Source organism: Ptychodera flava, chromosome 9 (assembly GCF_041260155.1).
Source record: "Ptychodera flava strain L36383 chromosome 9, AS_Pfla_20210202, whole genome shotgun sequence".
NCBI lineage: Eukaryota > Metazoa > Hemichordata > Enteropneusta > Ptychoderidae > Ptychodera > Ptychodera flava.
In genome coordinates, this window is record NC_091936.1 from 12544872 (window position 1) to 12568216 (window position 23345).

The following is a 23345-nucleotide window of genomic DNA, read 5'->3' on the forward strand; positions in this document are numbered from 1 at the left end:
TTCAGGTAGAGCGACTGTCCTGTAAGGAACATGAACCGACGCGGTCATGCCTGAACATGCATAACCAAGTAAAGGCAGGGCGGAAAAAAGCCGACTTCCAATAAATTAATGTTTAGAATGTTGATAGACATGGATAGGGGTAATTGGGTTGTATGAATTTGCACACGTAAGCGTACTTTTAAAAGGTGTTTAGAATACGAGACAGTTGGAGCGGTCGTCGGTAAAGGTGAAAAGGGGAGGACAGTCGGAAGTTATTATTGGTAAAGGTTAGTCTGTGATTCAATGTTTGAGTGGGGGTGTATATGGAGTCAGCGGGTATGCTCGTTCCTGGAGTAGACTTTTGATGTTTCATATAGTGAGTAACAGTCAACATTAGTGAATATATCAAATTAATTATATATAGGACAACAAAATGAAGACGTGATAAAACATAAGAAGTGTGAAAAGCACATTAAAATGATCAGCTAGATTGCTCGAGGAAAACCGACCGATAATGACGTATCTATAGGTCCTTAATGTAAGGAATGCTGCCAGGTGTGGGAACAATTGTCTAAGGAGAGTCACGATTTACGTTGCTAATGGAAGTTTGTCAATGGTGGATCTCAATTGTAAAGGAGTTGAAGCAACCACATAATTTATTGACCATTAAAAAGATCAATGTTGGGTTATGTTACCGGAAAAGAAAACTTCAGGCGCGCATGCAAGTTTATTCATTTGTTTAATAGTTCACGTCACTTTATTATACAATTGGTGTTGTAGATAGGCGCACAATTTGAAGTTTAAAGTGAAAGCAAGGTGTTTCCATTTAAGCTTAGATACCACAATAGCTTCCATGCAAAACTAAAAAAAACGATCCTGTAGCTGATCATGGTGTATTGCGCCGTCAACGTTAGCTTGAGACAAGTGAAGGTGACGTCATACATTGGTGTAGGTCATTGAGGAGCCATATTGAAAAGGTTAGTAGGACAGTTCAAGTAGTATGTTTTTAAATGTACGATATTAGCGACGGCAAGTGGCATCTATAGATTTTAAGGGATAGGCAGTGAGTTTAATGGTTCGAAACAATCGATGATAGGTATATATGTATTAGTGTAACGCTGTTGATGTAGTTTAGTACGGAATATTGTATGTGCATCGATTCGATCAATGACATGGCACGTCGCGGATTGTGTGTCCTCGTCTCGTGTAAATAAGAAAGTAGCGATAGATTACGATTTGTCTTAGATTGATTAGACCCTTGTAGACATAGAAACGTAAGAAGAGGGACATACACGGACTGATGTGGAGAATGATTATGGAACTTGTATCGTGACGAACACAGCAATCGCCGCCGTGCACATGTGGGCAACTACACAGTATTCACTAGTGTCAGGTGGCTCAGTACCTCCATTGTATTTGGTGGCTGTTCTATAGCAAAATCAAATTATGGGTGGGTGAAAAATTGATGTCACAGTAAACAATTGAGTTATAGCCGTAGAGTGCACTTTATGTATGGCATCAGAAAGTGGATCGATTTGATGATCAATTTTCTTTTTGTTGAGAGTTTGTATATTTGTTGACAAGCTAAAATGTTTTTGATGTACTGTTGCCCCAGTGGAGAGGAAAAAGGACACGTGATCTGTTTTAGTTTGGTATGACCATGGAGGTAGCAGAGAAAGAGTCACAACTCGGCGGAGATCAAGGGACCATGAGTTTTGGCGCTATTTGCCTTACTAACTACTCCATTAGCACCATGGGGACTTGTTAACGTGTTTTTCTGGCATTTGGGAAACAAGATTAAATTCGTTCGGGTTGTTCGGGTGTTTTGGCCATCCGTCGGCAGTTGACAGATATTCAAGCATGGCGTCACATGCCCAATAGTGTCGTGTTGGGAAGTTTAAGTTGTTCCACTGATTTTGATGTACACGATGTTAAAGAGGTCAAGGAACAGATAATTGAGGAAGGGAGCTTTTGTAACCGCGAAGGCGCGGAGACTGAGTTGATGATAGCTGCGATCACAAAAAAATGCCATACATCTTAGAGCAGTATTGTTAACATGCTAACTTTTTCCAAATCGCGATTCTTGATTGTTGCCTGTTTTATCATGTTGTACAGGCATTAATGATAAGGTCAAATAAGAAACCGTAGCTTTTAACTGCTCCGTCTATGACTTTAATGAATGATGATGATTTAAAAGCAAGACTTACTATGCATTGAAACAAAACCTTGCTGGCGTTGCATCATAAATACCCAGAAAACGGTACAAGTTTAACCCACAGTCATGGCAGTGCTGCAGTCCGCTGCACCATACTCAGTACATGATTGAAAAGTTTGTGATCAGAACTTCCATTCTAACAAGGAAAGGTTTCTGCGATGGAATATAAAGTACATAATTAACGATGTTAAATTACATGAATTTGAGAATGAAAAACTGAAATTCCTTGTAACTTAACTTTTTTGTGGACGGAACGTGTCCGTTCTTACACTATCAGGGCTCGAACTTAACGGTTGCCCGCTTGCCCGGGGCAACTAAAACCTGACATCGGGCTGGTAAAAATAAATTACACTTGCCCGGTCGGGCAAGTGATAGACTTTGATCAAATTAACATGTTCTGGGAAAAAAAACTCAAGAAACTCTGTGGAACAATGTTCGTTGTTATTGAGTTTCAAGTAACTGAAGCGGGTATCACAACCGACAAGCCTTACGTCAACATTCAGCAAGTGCATGATTATCCAGTTGTTGTCTTTCCTCCCTCGGGAAGTCTAATTCATTAACGTATTACTTGCACTTGTTTGTCGCTAGTGACTCCCAGGGGGTGTTGGTCAGTAATATCAACAGCCACTTTGCACGTGGTGACCTGACTGAGACAACGCAGACTTTACATCATAGCGAAGCAAAGCACCCTGTTTTCATGTATATTTTTGAAATCTACGCCAGATAAAGTCACAGATTCCGGAACAGGATCTGTGTCAGGGGATACAGTACAGGTTCAACTGGCTGGCCACTCAGAAATCGACGGTGATAAAGCTAATGGCGCGATCGCAGCATCGAGTTCAGTGGAAAGTTAAGTGAAGAAGCAGAAGTGCGATATGTATGAAAGGAAACGACAACGGAAGTTTCAAAACTCCAGGAAAAGAGATTTGCTGATGCGAATATCAATTGATGGGCCACCCCTTCAGCTATATGACCCCAATCCTTCACTAGAATATTGGTGGACGAGTGGGCAGAGATCACGAAGACAAACACAAATGGATCGTAAAATTAACACGATTATCAATACAGACAAAACAGAACTTGCATATGATATGATGCTGTCGGCCACATTTTGAGATTGCAAGGTCTTCGTGATCTCTAGCTGCCCAAACAATGTAAACAGACAAAAAAAATCGGGCAAGTAAGTTTGTTCATCAGGCAAGTAAAATTTCTGGAAACTTGCCCGCAGGGCAAGTAGGTAAAAAAGTTAAGTTCGAGCCCTGACTATGGTGAGCCAAACTATGCAAATACAGTCTTTGCGCATGGGTTGTGACATTCTGGAGCTAGTGAGTTGCATTAGCAAACTCAGGTTAATTTCACTTGGTTTGGTTGCGAACTCGTAGTTGGAAACGCAGACAGCAGGAAAGGGGTGTTAAGCTCCGCAGTATGATGGACATAAATGGATTAAATTGATGGTGCACAATTGTAATAAACGTAATTATCTCAGTTGACTTTTTCTGTGCTTCCTCCATGGTATGACTGCAATTTTTAGTGAAGTATACAAATAGCACAGATCACATGTTTGTCTAAAAGTTGCGAGCATGCAGGTATCTTTGGTAAGAAACCTGAAATTATGATTAATGCTATTAGCTGGTTTGGCTATTAAAGTTGGACTTTTTACGGGTGGTGTTTTGTATGGGAGCCAGGGACGAGGTGTGTCTGTTATGTTCTTGAAAATGTAATCAAATGCAATATACATGTATCACATTGTATCCATTTCATGGTTGCATGGAGCTAGAAACGGATCTAGCTGCATCATGACTATAAAGTGCTAAACGAAGAGAGTCTGAGGCGGTTTTTTGTTTTGTATTGTAACTTATGTGGTATCTGAAGTTGCTGCTAGATTATGTAAATGAAAGCGTACAGGGATGAAACAGTATAGTTTATGTGGCAAATTCTTTCAAATTAGTAGCTTTGTTGATGATGGTAAGCTTGTAAATGTTATCAGGGTTCTCTTTGGTTCATGTATATAGTTATATATAGGATATTATCAGGGATGCCAAAGTAATTATTGCTATTGCTAGGAAAACCACTGTTAGTGGTACTTGTACCACAGTACACAAGATCTGCAAACATAAATTGTAGATTGTGTAATGCAACAGGTGTGACTATGTGTTACTGAGGGAAATGATACTCAACATTTTTTTCATGTTGAGGTTTTATAGCGTAATTTTTTCACCTTTGGTGGTATGCAATTTTTGCCAGTTTTGCCGTGTGGTAAAGATGGAAGTTGGTCTTGATATGGTGTTGGTATGCATGTAATGTGTGTAATGGGTTGTACTTGCTATGATGGAGGGCATGAATGAAAAAAATGTAGTCTATGGACCTCACCATAAGAAAAAGTTGACATTTAAACAGTAAATTGTACTGTGTTATTATGTGATTTCAATTGCTCGTCATTATTCTGTAATGTATTTAGGAACAATATGCCAAGAGGGCTGTTTGAAGTCTATCTTTTCTGAAATTGCTTGGGCGATTGCTTTGAAACTTGGTATGCATTTTCTCAGGGATAAACTTAGTCAAGTATAGTTTCTCTGGCAAGCTGCCACATTGCACTAAATATGAGCCATGTGGCATTGACACTATGTGTTTAAGAATGGATAGGTTTTAATTGTCATTGCATCAGCAATGTGTGATGTGATATTAAATATATTGCTGGTAGGTAGAAAATGTTGTGTATTATAATGATTATGGAATGTTTGAAGTGTTTGAAGGTATATAAAGGACAGTGTTGGCTGTTGAAGTAAAGCTAAAAATTACGTTTATCATAAGTGCAATGTCTTTCTGGGGAAATAGTGCATTTACAAGACCTTGCTGTTTTGTAGCAATTCTCGTAGAATGATGCTGACTTGAAGGGACATTGTGGAACAGATATGTTACATGAAGGACAATGAAAGTGGGAAATAGGTTTGGATGAATTATTTGTAAAACATTTCAGCTCAGAAACTGGTGTTCTTTTTGTAGTGAGGGTGACAATCATTTAATGTGACTTGTTGTAGCCTTTTGTGTGTGTTGAAAATTATGTGAAAAGGCATTTTATGCACTAGAGTGTGAAAATTGATATTGGATGTACATTTATCAAAAGTTATTCTATTTACTTTCAACTATTTTTCTATGAAAATCTATCTTTGTACATATTATGCATTTAAAAACAATAACCAAACTGAATGTTGTGACACGGATCCTAATAGATGTAATAAATCTGTGACCACAAAAATTCAGTGAAAGAATCTGACATGTCAAGGTACTGCCACTCTGTGACTTCTGATAATACACTGGGACCATTAAACCTTTGTGTATGTTGCAGCAGTGAACTAAAAAACAGTAAAGGTGATCCTAATTTTGTAGCTTTGTTGTCAGCAATGAGGAGCTTATCAATAGGTTGATTTTCTGTCGTTCGTCAACACTGATTGTACTTCTGACTGCAAGTCAATCATCATTCCCATGTTTGCTCTAATAAATAAGTTAAATGCTGTGATCTTTCCTTCAAAACTACTAGCCCAAGCCTTCAGTGTCAGTCATCAACCCATAGCATAGTAGCAATCAATTTATTTAACTTGTACTCGCATAAAGTCAACGCTCAAGTTTCTGCAGCAAGAGCAAAGCTCCTCTTCCAAGTTGGTCTCCCTCATGATAACAACACAACATAGCTTAATTTTGAAGTTCACTTCTTCCACATCTTCCAATATAGTAATGTAACTGATTGTACTTATGACTGCAAGTCAATCATCATTCCATGTGTCTGCAAATAATAACATTTGACAGACAAAGTTGAGGAAATTTCATAATAGTTCTCCATCTCTGTCAATCCAGACAAGTCTCACGGTTTGTTTTGGTGAACATTGGCACCAAACATCGAATCTGGATACTGCGTCAACATTATCAGTGATGTACGTGGTATAAATTTTCCCTACTATGTTGCATCTTACAGTGTTTTTGCGAAGACTGGGGAATATTGGTAAATGATTTGGTAACCGTGGTAACATTGCTGCACTGTGTAACTGGTTGACAAGATATCTTTGATACTTTCTTGCTATGTCATTGATAGTGGATAGTGTGTCATCAGCTTGTTTATGTAACAGTTTTTCTTCTGCTATCTCACCGTTTTCTGATAATTTCATGCCTTCCACGCGAGATCTGTGTTGGAAGGATAAATTCAGGTGAACTTAAGGTCAGTGTTTGTGTTAATGATCAGTTTGATTTTTCTTGTGTATTGCAACATTCTTATGTGATGTTTATTTTTTTTCTCTGTTTTTGTGGTAGCTTTGTTTGCTTCATATTAATATACTGATTTAATGTTTGTGGGCACGCACGCACAGACATGACCAAATCTATAAGTACCCCTGAACGTGTCCATGGGGACTAATTAAGCAAACTGAATGTCAGGCAAAATGCTGAAAGATTGAATAAATCTGAAAGCAGAAAATTTCAATGAAAGATTGAGACATTTCAAGGCACTAGTATGACTTCTGTCACATAACTGACACTGAAAGCACAGTGTAGGTTGCAGCAGCAAACTCAAAGAGATTAAGGTACAACGGACCAGACAGACTTCTCAACCATTATTACATGTAAATTAGAGTTTGCCTAGTAGTTTTTGTTGTGTATCATAGGGATACATTTGTCAGAACTGTGCTCATAGGTTGTGGGACCCATACGACCAATGTTAACACTGTATCCAAGGTGCAATGGTGATTGATGAAAGTTAAAACATGTATGTCGTAATCTACATTGTATAATATAAATTTTGCAGCTATGATGATTGGGTGCATCTAGATACCGTGCACGTAACACATTGTTTGGAAACACCAAACTCGCACAGGCAGAGTTTTGACAACAGTTTCCCTTTTAAGTAAGTGTTGCACGAGTATTTTATAGACATAATGCTTAACATGAGACTGGATTAGGTGATAGACTGTCATATATAACTGTGGACACGAGTAAAATTAAAATCCTTAAGTCAAAAACTTGAAGCCTGAAATTTAATATCTCTCATATGAAACTTGTATTTCTGCAGAAAAGAATTCCATTGTGCATTAGTTACTCTCATGTCTATCAAAAAAATATACAATAACAAGCCAAATTGACAGGACTTTTATGTCGTTTTATCACCGAACAAAATATTCATTTTGATGTTCACAGTCACTACGTACAGAATGACATTTGAGACAAATAAACCCCTGCAGAGAATGAAGTTAACCTTTTTAACATTTTCTAAACATGTGAAAAGATGCTTGAAAATTGGTAATTTGCATTCATTTGCATAAATCTTTCTCATCCACCTAACAGCTACCTGTTGTACAAAAAACTCAACCCTGAAAAATCAGTCAAAATTTGAATCAGTGTATTGAAAAGTACCATTTGGCACAAAATGCTAACAAGCCGCACAACCTTAATTTATGATATCATAAAATAAACGGTGTGATATGTGTAGTTCGTTGGCACCAGATTGTCTCATCAGAAAATTTACCCACCAGATTACAATTCAATGGAAAACAAAAGGCTATCACACCTCCAAAATCCTCTTACAGACTAGAACAAAGGTGGTCCCTGGGATCGCGAGCAATTGCTTTAAGCCATCATTTCTTTCTTTCTTTTGTTGGGATTTACATGGGGACTCTTAGGTTTCCACAGTTCTTTGTCCAACTACTATCGGTCTGTGAAACAGATTTAGGAACCTACATGTAAATCTGACCCCTTGTGTTCTTTTTCATAGCAAACCCTGTTATTTCTCCCTACATTTGTCACATATTACCCAAGGTGGCCATGTCAGGCATTATGTGGACTATGGTTGTTATGTTTATATAATTTTTGATTGGTGCTCCTGTAAAATGCTTTATTTTCACCAAGACAAATTTTCATGTATTTATCAAGTGTGACTATTTTGACTATGGTTACGTTTTGCTATTTGTATTGTCTGCATTTGTCTTGTCTGCACTCAGAGTAAATATTTTTTTGGTCTTTACAAAATTTGGATAAATTTGATGTTTGCGAAAAATTTTCTGGTTTACAGTATATAGAAGCACATCTGGACTTGACAAACAACCCATATCACAGCTGGAGTCTTCTCATGATCATGATCTGGTTCGTTAAGTAACATACGCAAGAGTAACTAGATAAATAACTGCAATTTTGTAATCTTTCCTTCATTACTGTACTGGCTTTGGGTTTGTTGAGTATCAATGACTGGCACATAGAATACCAGGAAAAATCAAATCATTTCACTTGTACTGGTAAAACTTGAGGCTCAACTTTCCTGGAGCACGCCCATCGAAGCTTCTTTTTCAAGTTTTCCTCATTGTAGCAACATGACAGAGTTGTTCCTATGGGGAAGCTAGGATAGAGCAAAGAAACAACAAACATACAATGCTTTTCAGGAAGCGGCCTCAAGAGGGCGCTGTTGCAATGCTATTCCTATTACAAATCATAGAGGAGACAATGAGTTCTTTTTGTGATATTAAAAAGATGATCAAATGTTACCAAAGTATTTTGACATGGGACGTTCCATTTCATTGCGGGGGGAGGGTAAAACGTTTTTTTTTTTAGGGTATAATATTTGAAAATATCAGTCAATTGTAGATGCGTGCCAGTCGTCATGTATACTGCATGCCGGGGTGGGACAATGTCTTCCTAGATCTTTGTTTTTCATATGGATGTATAGGAAGGACAATATACTCTCTGTACTATTACCTCACACTGACAATCACTAATTCATTTATTAAACTACAGAGAAGCAATCATTGAATGTTATTTACATATTTAATATCATTTGTTTACACACAAGTTTACATAACTGATTTCTCATTTTTAATATAGTTTTTTTTCTATATCTTCTTTGCATATAAGTTGTCTTGATGATTTTTAATCAGATGGTCATCTATAATGCATGTATAGCGTGCAGTTCATCTGGAATTGAGGAATAATTTATTTAGGCCACATTGACTTGGTGTATATTGCCTCAAGTCCACTCTCTCCAAAGAATCCCAACCCTAGTTTGGTGGCCCCTTGCATGACATTCTAGGAAATGGAGTTTAGAAATACTGACTCATTGGAAAGTTTTCTCTGAAGTATATCAAGAAAGAGAGTGATTATATTAAAACCTGTAAGAATAATGAATAAATTAGACTTTCATAATGTTCAACATGAGAAGAGAGTATCACTGAGACTCACATGTGATGGAAAAGATAACCCAATATCTGTTTTCAAGAGAAGACCTGCAGTTTCTTGAATGTGATCATGATAAAAAGGTTTCAATATGGCTTGACGGCGACGACTGGTTGGAGTAGCTTCCGCTCTTTTTGAACTTGAACAGTATCAGCTTCAATACCACTGACTTGCTTTCTGGTGATGTCTATCATCTTTACCCACTCACGTATGGTTTCACTTGACACATATGCTTATGTTTTCATTTTTGCCATGGCAATTGTTTTCATGTGTAATGTCTGTTAAAACAAGATAAATACAGAAAGTTTATGTAGGTCAGTAATTACAAATATATGAAAAATACATTTGTATTCAATGTCTCTTCATTCTAAATATACTTTAGGCATAAATGGTGCTTGGACAGGGAAACATCAACTCTAGTTTGAAAAAATCACTATGGGGTTGAGTAAATTACTATGGGAATATTGTATTGTCTTTCTTCCTTGTCAAATTGTACTTGTCTATTTGAAATGATTTGATAAATCACCTCAAAACAATGAATAAAAGTACTCACCATTCCTCTTGTTATTCCCCACGGACACCGTCCGGGGGGACTTATAGGTTTGGTCATGTCCGTGCGTCCGTCCGTCCGTCCGTTCACGCAGATATCTCAGACATGCCCAGGTCAATTTCTTTCAAACTTTGCACAAGGATAGTACCCTACCCCATACAGATGCACGTTGATTTGTTTCACAATGCGATCAAATTTGACCGTGTTAGAGGACTTTTTAGTTTTCACCTCCATAGACTCCCATGTATAAGGCAGTCTCCATAGGCTCTCATGTATAAGGCAGTCCATGGACTGCCATGTATAAGGCAGTCCATAGACTCCCATGTATAAGGCAGTCCATAGACTCTCATGTATAAGGCAGTCCATAGACTCCCATGTATTAGGCCAAGAAAAATTAAAATTCAGTTTTCATTGTATTCATATTGCAAAAAGGATGCAGTGACACAGTTTTTAGTTCCCATGGATGAAGTCCAGTGTGCTTATAGATTTGGTCATGTCCGTCCATGAGTCCATCCATTCACATAGATATCTCAGATATTTTTACAAAATGTCACTTGACCTTGGTGACCTTTGACCTCAAATATATATATATCTCCATAACTCAGTAACCACAAGTGCTACACCCTTAATGTATGGTATGATGGGAGAGCTTATGACGCCACATATTGTACCTCATTAAATATGCGCATATCTAATTTTGAGCAAGCCAATAGAGCTAGAGGTCTGATTTTGGTATATAGGGATAACTTAGCAATACTATTTTTTTTTGACAAATGTCATGTGACCTCGGTGACCTTTGACCTCAAATATACATATTTGTCCATAACTCAGTAACCACAAGTGCTACTACCTTCATGTATGGTATGATGGGACACTTTATGACGCCACATATTGTACCTCATTAATTATGCACATATCTAATTTTGAGCGAGCCAATAGAGCTAGAGGTCTGATTTTTGGTATATAGGGATAACTTAGCAATACTATTTTTTTTTGACAAATGTCATGTGACCTCGGTGACCTTTGACCTCAAATATACATATTTGTCCATAACTCAGTAACCACAAGTGCTACTACCTTCATGTATGGTATGATAGGACACTTTATGACGCCACATATTGTACCTCATTAATTATGTGCATATCTAATTTTGAGCGAGCCAATAGAGCTAGACGCCTGATTTTTGGTATATATTGATAACTTAGCAATACAATTTTTTTGACAAAATGTCATGTGACCTCGGTGACCTTTGACCTCAAATATACATATTTGTCCATAACTCAGTAACCACAAGTGCTACACCCTTCATGTATGGTATGATGGGAGAGCTTATGACGCCACATATTGTACCTTGTTAATTATACGCATATCTAATTTGAGCGAGCCAATAGAGCCAGAGGTCTGATTTTTGGTATATAGGGATGCCTTAGCAATACAATTTTTTTGACAAATATCACGTGACCTTTGTGACCTTTGACCTCAAATATACATATTTGTCCATAACTCAGTAACCACAAGTGCTTCACCCTTCATATTTGGTATGATTTGACACCTTATGACGAAACATACTGTACCTCATTAATTATGCACATACCTAATTCTGAGCAAGCCAATAGAGCTGGATGTCTTATTTTTGGTAGATAGGGATAACTATGGGATACAATTTTTTGACAAACTATGATATGACCTCGATGATCTTTGACCTCAAATATACGTATAAGTCCATTACTGAGTAACCACAAGGGCTACACCCTTCATATTTGTTATGATGAGACACCTAAGGATGACACATCCTGTAGCTCATTAATTATGCACATATCTACTTATTGGCAAGCAAACAGAGCTGGAGGTCTGATTTTTGGTATATAAGGATAACTATGGGATACAATTTTTTTGACAAACTCATGACCTTGATGACCTTTGACCTCGTTTTCACAAATACAACCATCATCTTTTTGTATATCTATTGCTCTATTGCCCCTGTGCAGCTAGATGTCTTTAAACCAGGTCATTGCTGCTTTGCAGCTATATTTCAGAGTCGTTTTGATGTGGCTAATATAGTCTACATTTAATGCATTGATGAAATAGAAATCTAGACTAATATTTACATTTTGACATTTTCATATCAATGTATGATTATTATGTAAAAGAATCTAATCTCATGTTGGCTCAGAAATGAATGTATAGTAAGAAATGGGTTGATAATTTAATTAAACCTACATATTTTGTATATTGCAGATGCCCCGCAGTAAGTATTGGAAGAAGAAAAGAAGTTTGAAGAAGAGGATCCTGCCCTCTTAAAAAGCAGGAAAGGCCCTTTGGAGGATCCTGACCTCTCAAAAACAGGACCAAACCCATAGAGGATCCTGACCTCTTCCAAAACAGGACCAAACCCACAGAGGATCCTGACCTCTTCCAAAACAGACCAATATCCGTAAGGATCAGACATTGAAACAAATCCGTAAGGATCGAACATTTAAACAAATCCGCAAGGATCAGATATGTAAGCAAATCCATGAGGATCAGATATATAAGCAATGCAAAAAAGATGGTGACCCATGTAAGGATCTCAGAAACGATCAGACATGTCAGCCAGCTCATAAGGATCAAACATGCAATCAAATCTGTAATGATGAGAAGCTGGATACTATATCAAACATTACTGATGATGTTAGAGAACATGTATATGAAAAGGGCATTTGTGATGATGTAATGGTAGATGAACATGAAAATAAGTGTAACATACACAGTGAAGACATTGAAATGTTGTCATGCATCAGTACTCATGAAATGCAAAAGGACTGGAGAACTAATGATAAACTTGAAAAGAACCAGAGAATTGCACGTGCATTTCAAAAGGATGATTCTAGAATTAAGGATCAACATCAGAAGGAATGTACAAAGAGTGAAGAAAGTACCAATGCACTAGATGCAAAGAATGATGATGTAATATGGGTAAGTAAAGGAAGGGAGTCTACATATCCATTTTGTCCACTGACAGTAAGTGTCTGTCAACAGTTATGCATACAACTTGGCATAGAGTATAAAGGTATTGTTGGAATTGTCAACAAGTTTCACGGTATTACAGTTGGAGAGCCATGTAAATTAAATCAATGAAGGTGATGGCAATTGTTTGTTCAGAGCATTATCATATGCTATCAGTGGAAGTGAGGATAATCATAGGACAATAAGATTGGCTATTGTAAATCACATGATTCTGAATAGTCAAGTATATGATGGTTATATGAGGGAGGAATTCAGTTCTGTTTCAGACTATATTAGTAAGTCAAAATACAACAACTTGGTGTATGGGAACGGAAACAGAAATTCGGCTGCTGCGGCATTGCTGAGCAAAAATATATACACTTATTCCTCAAATGAATGGCTGAAATTTTCTTGTACTTTCATTAATGAAAACAATATTGATACAGGTGAAGGTATATACCTCAACCATCTCAATCAAATCATTATGAATTTGTTGAATGTGTGAAGTCCCCTTATTCTAGAGTATGTCTTGTGACACATACTTGTGATATAAATTTGGCTAGTTTGACCAAGGAATTTAAGACGGCACAATTGGTAGATGATGATTGTAACATCTCTGAGAAAGACGACTTTGAAATAGATGACGAAAATGTGGACAAAATATATGAAAGCTGTAATGACGAAAGAAGCAAGCAAGTGTGCCAGACTAGGAGAAAAAAACGTATGAGTTCAAGATTGCGTAAGAAAGTAAGACAACAAAAATATCAACTTCAGAAAAGAAATACATGTAGAACAGATGGACAGGTAAATGCAAAAATATGTAAAGCTGCTAGGCAACGTGATTTGTATCATAGCAATGCAGGAGTTAGAGAGAAAAAGAAAATGCAGAGCATGAAGAGATATCATGAGGATGTGATTTATCAACAAGTTAAAAAGAGACGATATAACAAGAGATACCATGATGATACCCTTTATAGAGAAGCAAAAAGAATAAATTTGTGGAGCAATATAATCAAATACAGATTTCAGAGAAGCTAAGATTGCAAGCGCCTCAGAAAAATATCATGAAAACCCAAAGTTTAGAGAAGCTAAGAATGCGAAAATTTTACAAAAATATCATGAAAACACTGAGTTTAGAGAAACTAAGAATGCGAAAATTTTACAAAAATATCATGAAAACACTGAGTTTAGAGAAACTAAGAATGCGAAAATTTTACAAAAATATCATGAAAACACTGAGTTTAGAGAAACTAAGAATGCGAAAATTTTACAAAAATATCATGAAAACACTGAGTTTAGAGAAACTAAGAATGCAAAAATTTTACACAAATATCATGAAAACCAAGAGTTTAGAGAAGCTAAGATTGCACAAAGTTCACATAAGTATCATACAAACGCTGAGTTTAGAGAAGCTAAGATTGTAAACAATTCACAAAAATATCATGAAAATGCCGAATTTAGGGAAGCTAAGATTGCAAAAATTTCACATAAGTATCATTCAAACGCTGAATTTAGAGAAGCTAAGATTGCACAAAGTTCACATAAGTATCATACAAACGCTGAGTTTAGAGAAGCTATGAAATTACAATTTGTTGAAAAATACCATCAAAATCAAGCTTTCAGAGAGGCAGAGAAAGCACGGTTTGCAGAAAGATATAAAAATGATTCGAATTACAAGGAGTGTATTATAGACAGACAAAAAATTGCAGGACACAGAAGCAGATTGAATTTCAAAATATAGAACGCATTATTGCTGCTTTTAGAAATGAAACATCAGATGGACCAAATTGTGTTTGCACAGTTTGCCATCGACGGCTTTTTAGAAAGCAAGTGCTTATTTGTAAGAAAGAATCTTATGCTAGCAAAAGTGAATCTAGTCAAATTATGGCTGATAAATGTATTACAGAAGATTATGTGCATAAATGTAGTCATTTGTGCAAAGCTATGTGCCCTCTAGTAAACAGTGCAGCTGGTAGGTTATGGATTTGCTATACATGCAATAAGGAACTTTTACAAGGAGAAATGCCAGTTCAAGCTGTTGTGAACAACCTTGATGTCAAACCAATCCCTGATGAATTAAAATGTCTCAATGCTCTAGAGCAACATTTGATTGCACTGCACATCCCATTTATGAAGATTTTGGCATTGCCAAAAGGTGGACAGAATGGTGTTCATGGGCCAGTTACATGTGTTCCATCTAATATAGAGAAGGCTGCAAGTATTCTACCTCGTGGGGAATCTGATGATCAAATGATAAGGTTAAGCTGAAGCGAAAACTCACTTATAAAGGTTATTATCAGTATCAATTTGTGAACGAAGGCCATGCGAAGAATGCTTTGAATTTCCATACGAAACACAACATTTGGTACAGATATGTGAAAGTCAATGTGAACTAGGACAACAGTCTTGAAAAGACTGGTGACAGTACAGAAGATATTGAACATGATAAAATGTCATCAAATACAGATGATGAAAGTGATGAAGAACAAGATGTACCGGTACATATGGAATGTTCATGGATACATGCTTTCAACCAGTAAACATTGGTCAAGATATTCTTGATTATCACTTTGATGACATCGTTTGTATTGCTCCTGCAGAGGAAAATGCTCCTGTAAGAGTTTTGATGGATGTATGTAATGAGGCTAAATGTTTTCCAGTATTGTATCCAACTGGAATGCCAACATTCCATGATGATAGAGAGGTTAGAATAACATTAGGAAGATACCTGCAAGGTCGTTTGATGAATGCTAGCAACAGATTTTCACAAAACACTGATTATATATTTTACGCTCAGTTTCTTTCTGAAGTTGATCAAGTGTCATCAAATGTGTCTATTGCTTTAAGGAAAGGAACAGGACATGCTTGTGGTAAAAAGGTAACATCAGATGTACTGAAAGATAGAGAATCTCTCAGGGAAATTTGAAGTGTGATGAGGGCTACAAATTTTTGAAACCTATTAGGGGAACACCACCTTACTGGCAAGCAACTCAAAAAGACTTATTTGCTATGTTGAGACAATTGGGTATCCCAACATGGTTTTGTTCATTCTCAGCTGCTGACATGAGATGGAAAGAAGTTGTTGAAACGATACTATGTGAGGAGGGTGATATATGTGAGGCTGATGATCTTGATTGGTCTGAGAAATATGGCATCTTAAGGAGAAACCCTGTCACTGCAGCAAGAATGTTTGATCACAGATTTCGTTGTTTTCTGAATCAGGTCATTATGTCACCTGCTAACCCAATTGGAAATATAAAAGATTATTTTTATCGTGTTGAGTTTCAACAACGTGGATCACCTCATACTCACTGTTTATTTTGGGTTGAAAATGCCCCAAAAGTTGACAAAGATTCTGATGAAGATGTTGTTGAATTTGTTGATAGATATGTAACTTGTGAAATGCCGTCACCAGAAGAAGATGAAGAATTGCATGAAATTGTCAACAAAGTTCAAAAACATAGTGTTAAGACATTCAAAGCCGTGCCTGAAAAAAGGCACCACCTGTCGATTTAACTTTCCCCGTCCAGTTTCAAAAGAAACATTTGTATGTCACTCTGGTGAGGAAGACAAAACTTTGGTACAAAGAAACGAAGAATCAAATGTGCAATCATCAGCTAACATGAATGATTATGACAACAATGAGATACCACAATCAAATATTCATGATATGGGAATGAACAAAGAAATGGCAAAGAACATTTTGGAGAAAGTGTGGAAGTTGGTTTCTGACAAGGACAAGCAATTTGATAGTGTCAGTTCTTTATTGGAAGATGCTGGTATTTCTCAGGAGGTGTTTGAGAAAGCATACAGTATACTATCAAAGAAAACAAGTGTTGTTTTAAAACGTCAACCTGATGCAGTTTGGGTAAATCAATACAATGTTAATCTGCTACGTTGCTGGAATGCAAACATGGATATTCAGTTCGTTGTGGATGCGTATTCTTGTGTTGTGTACATTGTGTCATATATCTCTAAAGCAGAGAGAGAAATGGGTTTACTGTTGGAACATGCACAAAGAGAGGCTTGCAAGGAAGGAAATATGGATGCCAAGGCTGCTTTGAAGCAACTTGGTAGTGTTTATCTACACAATAGGGAAGTGAGTGCCCAAGAGGCTGTGTACAGAGTTTGTAATATGAAACTAAAACAAGCATCAAGAAAGGTACAGTTCATTCCAGTTGGGGAAAATCCAGTCAAGATGAGTTTACCCTTCAGTGTCATACAAAAGAAAAGCAAAGAAGATGACATAGATGAAAATGATATATGGATGAGTAGTCTTGTTGACAAATACAAATGTAGACCAAAGGGAGCAGAGTTTGACAACATGTGTCTTGCCAGTTTCTGTTCAAAATATAGAGTGGTTCCAAAATCACAAATTACAGGTGTGAATGATGACAGACGTCGAAATCCAATTGTGAAGTTGCACAATGGTCTTGGTTATATGCAAAAAAGGTGGAGGACTGAAGCAGCTGTAATTAGATATCCAAGATTTTCTGAGACCAAATATCCAGAAAAGTATTATCAAAGCATTCTACAACTTTTCCTACCATATCATTGTGACTCACAACTCAAACCAGTTGGTTTTGAATTCTATGAAGATTTTTACAAAAGTGGTGCAGTAAAATGTGGGTCTACTGGTGTTGAAAAGGTATCTATCGTAGTCAATAGAAACAAATCACTGTTTGAGAAAGATGCTGATGCCATTGACTTTGCTGAGGAGTTACTTGATGTGAATGGCCCTCTGGAGGATGCATGGGCTGCAATATGCCCTGAAACTGAATTAGAAAGATTAGAATGTATTAAAGCAGCTAGAGAAAAATCTGATGATGAGTGTAGTGATGATGATGGAGATATTCCAGACTTAGTGCAAAAGCCAAAGGTGACTGTCGTGTCGAAGTTTCTACTGCACTTGTATCAAAAGTTGAGGCAAAAGCAATGTTGAGGTCATTGAATGTGAAGCAGTCAGAAGTATTTTACAAAGTCAGACAATGGTGCCTTGACAAATGCAATGGCAAGAATCCAGAACCTTTTCATGTTTTTGTCAGTGGGGGTGCTGGCACTGGTAAGAGTCATTTGATTAAAACCATTTATTATGAAGCAACAAGAATATTGGCTCGTTTGTTACCAAAGCCTGATGACATTTCTGTACTATTGACTGCACCAACAGGTGTTGCAGCATTTAATATACAAGGTACAACAATCCACAATGCATTCTCAATAGCAGTTGAATCTAAGTTACCATATCAGCCACTGCATGAGGAAAAGACAAATACTCTTCGTTGCAAATATGGAAATCTTCAAATTTTAATCATTGATGAGATTTCTATGGTAGACCGCAAGTTGCTTCACTATGTTCATGGAAGACTAAGACAAATCAAGCAAACATCTGACCATTCACCATTTGGAAATACCAGTGTCATTGCTTTAGGTGACTTTTATCAACTTCCACCAGTGAAAGGGAGTCCTCTGTGTGTTGAAAGTGAAGCAATAAGTTTATGGAAAGATAACTTTTGTATTGTTGAACTGACTGAAATCATGAGACAAAAGAATTATGCATTTGCTGAGACACTGAATCGATTAAGAGTTCATAAGAAAGGGGACACATTGAATTCAAATGATATGAAAATGCTGCAGAGCTGTGAGACTGGTGAATCATCTGATGGAATATTCATTTGTGGTACAAATGCAGAAGTTGATGCTTGGAATATTAGGATGCTTCATTCACATTGTTCTGATCCTGTGTGTATTGAGGCACAGGATTTTAGTAGGAATTCTAAGAGTGGTAAAATGGAACGAAAAGAGGGAGGTCATGCTCAAGTCTATCGGAAAGTGTTGCCAAAGACTGTTACTCTAGCTACTGGTGCACGAGTGCAGCTTATACAAATATTGATGTATCTGATGGCTTAGTTAATGGTGTATTTGGAAAAGTATGCCATATTGCTTTTAAAGATGACAAACACTTCCCATCAAATGTCCATGTTATATTTGATAACATGAATGTTGGGAAAAATCTGCGTAAAAAGATGCCTCGTACATGTGACATACCAGAAAACAGCACATGTATTGAACCTCAAGAGCTCTCTGTTGGAAAAAATGGTGCTATTAGAAAGCAATATCCATTAAAATTGGCCTGGGCGTGTACCATCCATAAAGTGCAGGGTTTAACAATTGATAAAGCAGTTGTTAGCCTGAAAAAGATATTTGCACCAGGACAAGCGTATGTTGCATTAAGTCGAGTAACATCGTTAGATGGTCTAATCATTGACGGATTTAAAGCTTCGTCAATATATTGTAATGAAAAGGTTCAAAGTGCACTTGAAGAAATGCCTAAGTTTATTACTTATTCTGCTGAGATATCTGAAAGACCTTACACATTCTTTGTTATGATGCATAACATTCAAGGTCTACAATCCCATATTGAAGATATTTTTATGGATAGAACTTTTTTACAATCAGATTTTATTTGTTTAACAGAAACTTGGTTACGTGAAGAACACAACAAGTCTGGTGTACAGCTGAAAGGATATGTATTTAATCACCGGCCAAGGTCAAGATCCTATAATGAATTCAATGAGAATACTCGTATCTTGAAGTCAAAAGATAATGGAGGTGTTGGATTCTATGGCAAAATATCAAATTCATTTGATGTGCTGGATTTACCCATTTGTAACCTTGAGTACATAGCATTTGATGTCAAAGATGTGAATACTAGAGTTGCTGTTGTATACAGACCACCATCATACCGTACCAATTTGTTCCAGAAGAATTTGCTTCTTTTGATTAAAGAGATGGAAAAATATCAAGGTGGATTAATGATAATGGGTGATTTTAATGAAAACATTTTCACTTCATCACCGACAATGAAGTTAATGGAAAATTATGGTTTTAAGCAGTATGTCAGCAGTGCAACTACAGAAGCAGGAACACTTATTGACCATGTGTACGTCAAAAACCTTGAAAGTGTCTCAGTTGAAGTTTTACCAAGATACTTCAGTTTTCATGAAGCTATTTGTATAAAAATATAAAGCTTCAATATTCATAGGTTTACTGTAAAATTGCCAATATTTTCCGTCCAGATAATGCTGCCAGCACAATATTCAATTTTTAAGTAGGCAGAGGGTATTTGATTTGACGGGCCCTCATTTTATTTGTTTCTTTTCATTTTATTTGGGGGGGGGTTAAAGGGAGGGGGGGTCATAAGAACTCTGATGTGCGACTTTCTTGTTTGCAAACATCGTATTTTATGCATGATATCTAGATGCGTCATGTAAACAAAGCTGCATCATTTAAAATTTAGATGTCAACAAACATGTTTTAAGGTGGTTGGAAAGGCTATTTTTGCACCAATTCTTTTCTCAGAGTTAATGTCAAGTTTCAAGTGTTAGAATCAAGATATGTAGTTCAAATTTTCAGGATAACTCCCTTAGTTAATATTTTCTCCAAAGAATATAAAAATTGTATATTTGCAGCCATGATTTTGAAATATGACACCAGTAAATATTAAACTTTAATTTTCATATTTTTTTTACATATTTGAATTTAATAATAATTGGATAGTATTAATATTAGCAAATTAGTTATAATTATGTGGACACTATTTATTGTAAGATTTGTACGGCAGGATTTGTAAATAAAATTTGTTTTTATGATTTTACATGGGTTTATATATCAAAAAATTATTAAAACTTCTTTCAAATTTCAAAATGTGATTTTCAAAAAGTACTTCAAATACAGGAAAATTGTGCCCTAAAAATCTTATCTGTAACCTTGTTATAGGCTGTAAAAATTCCATGTCCATATCTCATTTCAAAGTTGGATTAAATTGGTATACAATTATGTAGGAAAACTGTTATTCTGTCAAAATGTTGAAAACAAGCCATATTTGCACCCCTCTTTTGAAGTCATAGAGCAGTTTTTTTGGTTAATCTCACTTTTGACACCTCTTTGACACTCAAAGAATCTAAAAATGCATTTACAATAGCAGTCACTCACTCTGAATGCCAGCACCGCCTTGTCAAACTTTCCTGAAAAACAGCAAATAATGACTTTCCCTTTTCAAACATTTTATTAAAAGCTAGGGGACCTCTACCATAGTTAATACACTAAGAACTCCCCAACTTCTTATTTGGTCAGTTTTTCAGAAGTTTTAACAGGCTATAACTCTGCAATGCCTTTGTGCCCAAATGTCTAGTTTTTTTTATTCCACAGAGAATGTTGACTACTTTTATATTTTAATAGTTTTTGTTGAAATTTATAACTCACGCTCTAGCCTTGCCAACCACCTTAACTGCCATCAATGTTTTATGTACCCTAGATACAGTGTTTACATCGATCATAGGGGTCCCTTGCAACCTTTAAGTAGAATTCCGTCAACCCCCTCCCTTAAAGGATGGTAACGGAATGTTCATGAAGTATGTAGTACAGCTCAAGAGCCTCTTTCACACTGGTATACATCAAGGCTTTATGGTTAAGTTCATGGTATATTGACACAGGTTCTAAAACCTGAAGCCAACTGAGTGTGAACAGCTAGGTAGCAGCATGGGGATGCAGTCTTTACAGTTATAATTGAAATAGATTCTCTCTGAATCTTCCATGGAGATCTTTATTGTAAATGCAATGATAACAAATTAACTATCCAGCATATCTGAACTTGTATGTCATATCTTCATTGAAACAAAATGTATCAAACATTTCCTCTGGCATTATCTGTTGACTGTTTAGAGGTTTAGTGGATGAAAGACATTCTGAAAATATCAGTTGTAACATTAGTTTTTGATTATGTGTGATCGTATTGGTCATCCTTTCAAAGTGAAATGTCAAATCTTTTTATTTGAAGAATGTGTTCATTGTTTTGAAAAGACATGTTGTAATGCTATCCATTAATGCATAGTAAGATTGTGACAAATGTATCGGAGAGTTTATCAACAAATCTTTCTACCGGGTTCCATAGACATATGATATATAAATACAGCATGGCTTGGGAGAAAGAGAATTAAGACAAAGTGTATAAGCATGAACATATTTGTATATAAACGGAATTTTGTTCCCAATCGGCGATCATATCAAACATGTAAAATGTGTGATTGAGGTACATGTGTTAGTTTAACAAGTATTGTCGATAATAAAATATTTGTAATGTTTTAATAATACAGTGTTTATCGATAGCATTATGACAAATGTCTTAAAATGCAAAATCTTCTGACTGTCAAGTGTATAGTGTTTGTGAAAAAACATAGTATACCTTTAAGACAGTGCTGCAATTTTGTGCTTGATACTTTGAGATGATCAGTTGTGATAAACTCACAAAGTACATAGCTTTATATGACATTTATGCTAGAATATTGTTATCCGACTGTTAACCTACATGCACATACTTTATGAACATTTCCTGCACTGTTAGCGGTCTATCAGCCTTGGTTCTGAATTGCAAAATTTCTGTTGCAAGATGAAATTGTACTAGATGTGATCTGTATTTGTTTTTGTTTGTCTGTGTAGTGCTTTGTATGAACACAGGTATAATATTGATGAATGTATAGCATTGTGTATATGGATGTATTGAAATGTTTGTATGTACCAGTGTGACAGTATGTATGGCTGTATATATATATATATATATATATATATATATATATATATATATATATATATATATATATAATATATATATATATATATATATATATATATGGGTATGAGTATGGAAATGTATATACTCAAATTTGTGTCGTTGTGTAAGCAGGTATATTAACATGTCAGAAACTGTATTTTTATTTGAGCATTATGTATTTTTTTATGTATTACTGAAGGCATGCATTGTGTAACATTATTTGATGGGCCTGTATTATTCAAAAAGCAAATATGTGATTGATTTGTATTTGTTCAACTTTTTAGTAGATGATAAATGTTGAATTTATATCAACGTGTACCATGTAACTAAAATAACAATTGCTTTTAATTCCTAGATTACTCTTTTTTAGCTCTGCTGTTAGTGATGGAGAACTCCTAAAATAGGTGGTTGTCTGTCGTCTTCTTGTCTGGTGCTGTTCTCTGTGGTCTGTTGTGTGTCCACTGTTGCCACAAAGCTTCAGTGACACTTTTATATACAGGTTCCAGGTTACAAATTTTCATATTAGTATTTCGAGGCATTTTTGCAAAAATTGTTTTCTTTGAAAAAGCTAGTCTGATTGCTTTGAGACATGGTATTAGGTTGCTTGGATTGACCTCAAGAGTAAGATTTTTTGATATCATGGTGGCATGTCCATAATTGTATTTTTGGAGCAACTGTTATTTTTTACTAAAAATTTAGCTTCTTCAACACTACTCATCACATTGCATATTTGCATTTTTTGGAGTTATTGAAAGCATGGTGAAATATAGAGTTTGTCTGCATAGTTATTGGCAAAGTGTGTGTGC

The 23345-nt window shown here is 36.1% G+C and overlaps 1 long non-coding RNA gene across 2 annotated transcripts; it reads left to right on the forward strand.

Annotated features, from left to right (window-relative positions):
* Window positions 1-817: 817 nt before the first annotated feature.
* On the forward strand, window positions 818-22583 carry LOC139140028 (uncharacterized). Of its 2 annotated transcripts, none has more exons than XR_011553929.1 (3): window positions 818-956; window positions 12186-12902; window positions 19407-22583. It is a non-coding gene; the product is annotated as an uncharacterized lncRNA (long non-coding RNA). The 2 variants fall into 2 exon arrangements; XR_011553930.1 differs by lacking the exon at window positions 818-956 and adding an exon at window positions 6168-6404.
* Window positions 22584-23345: the final 762 nt, after the last annotated feature.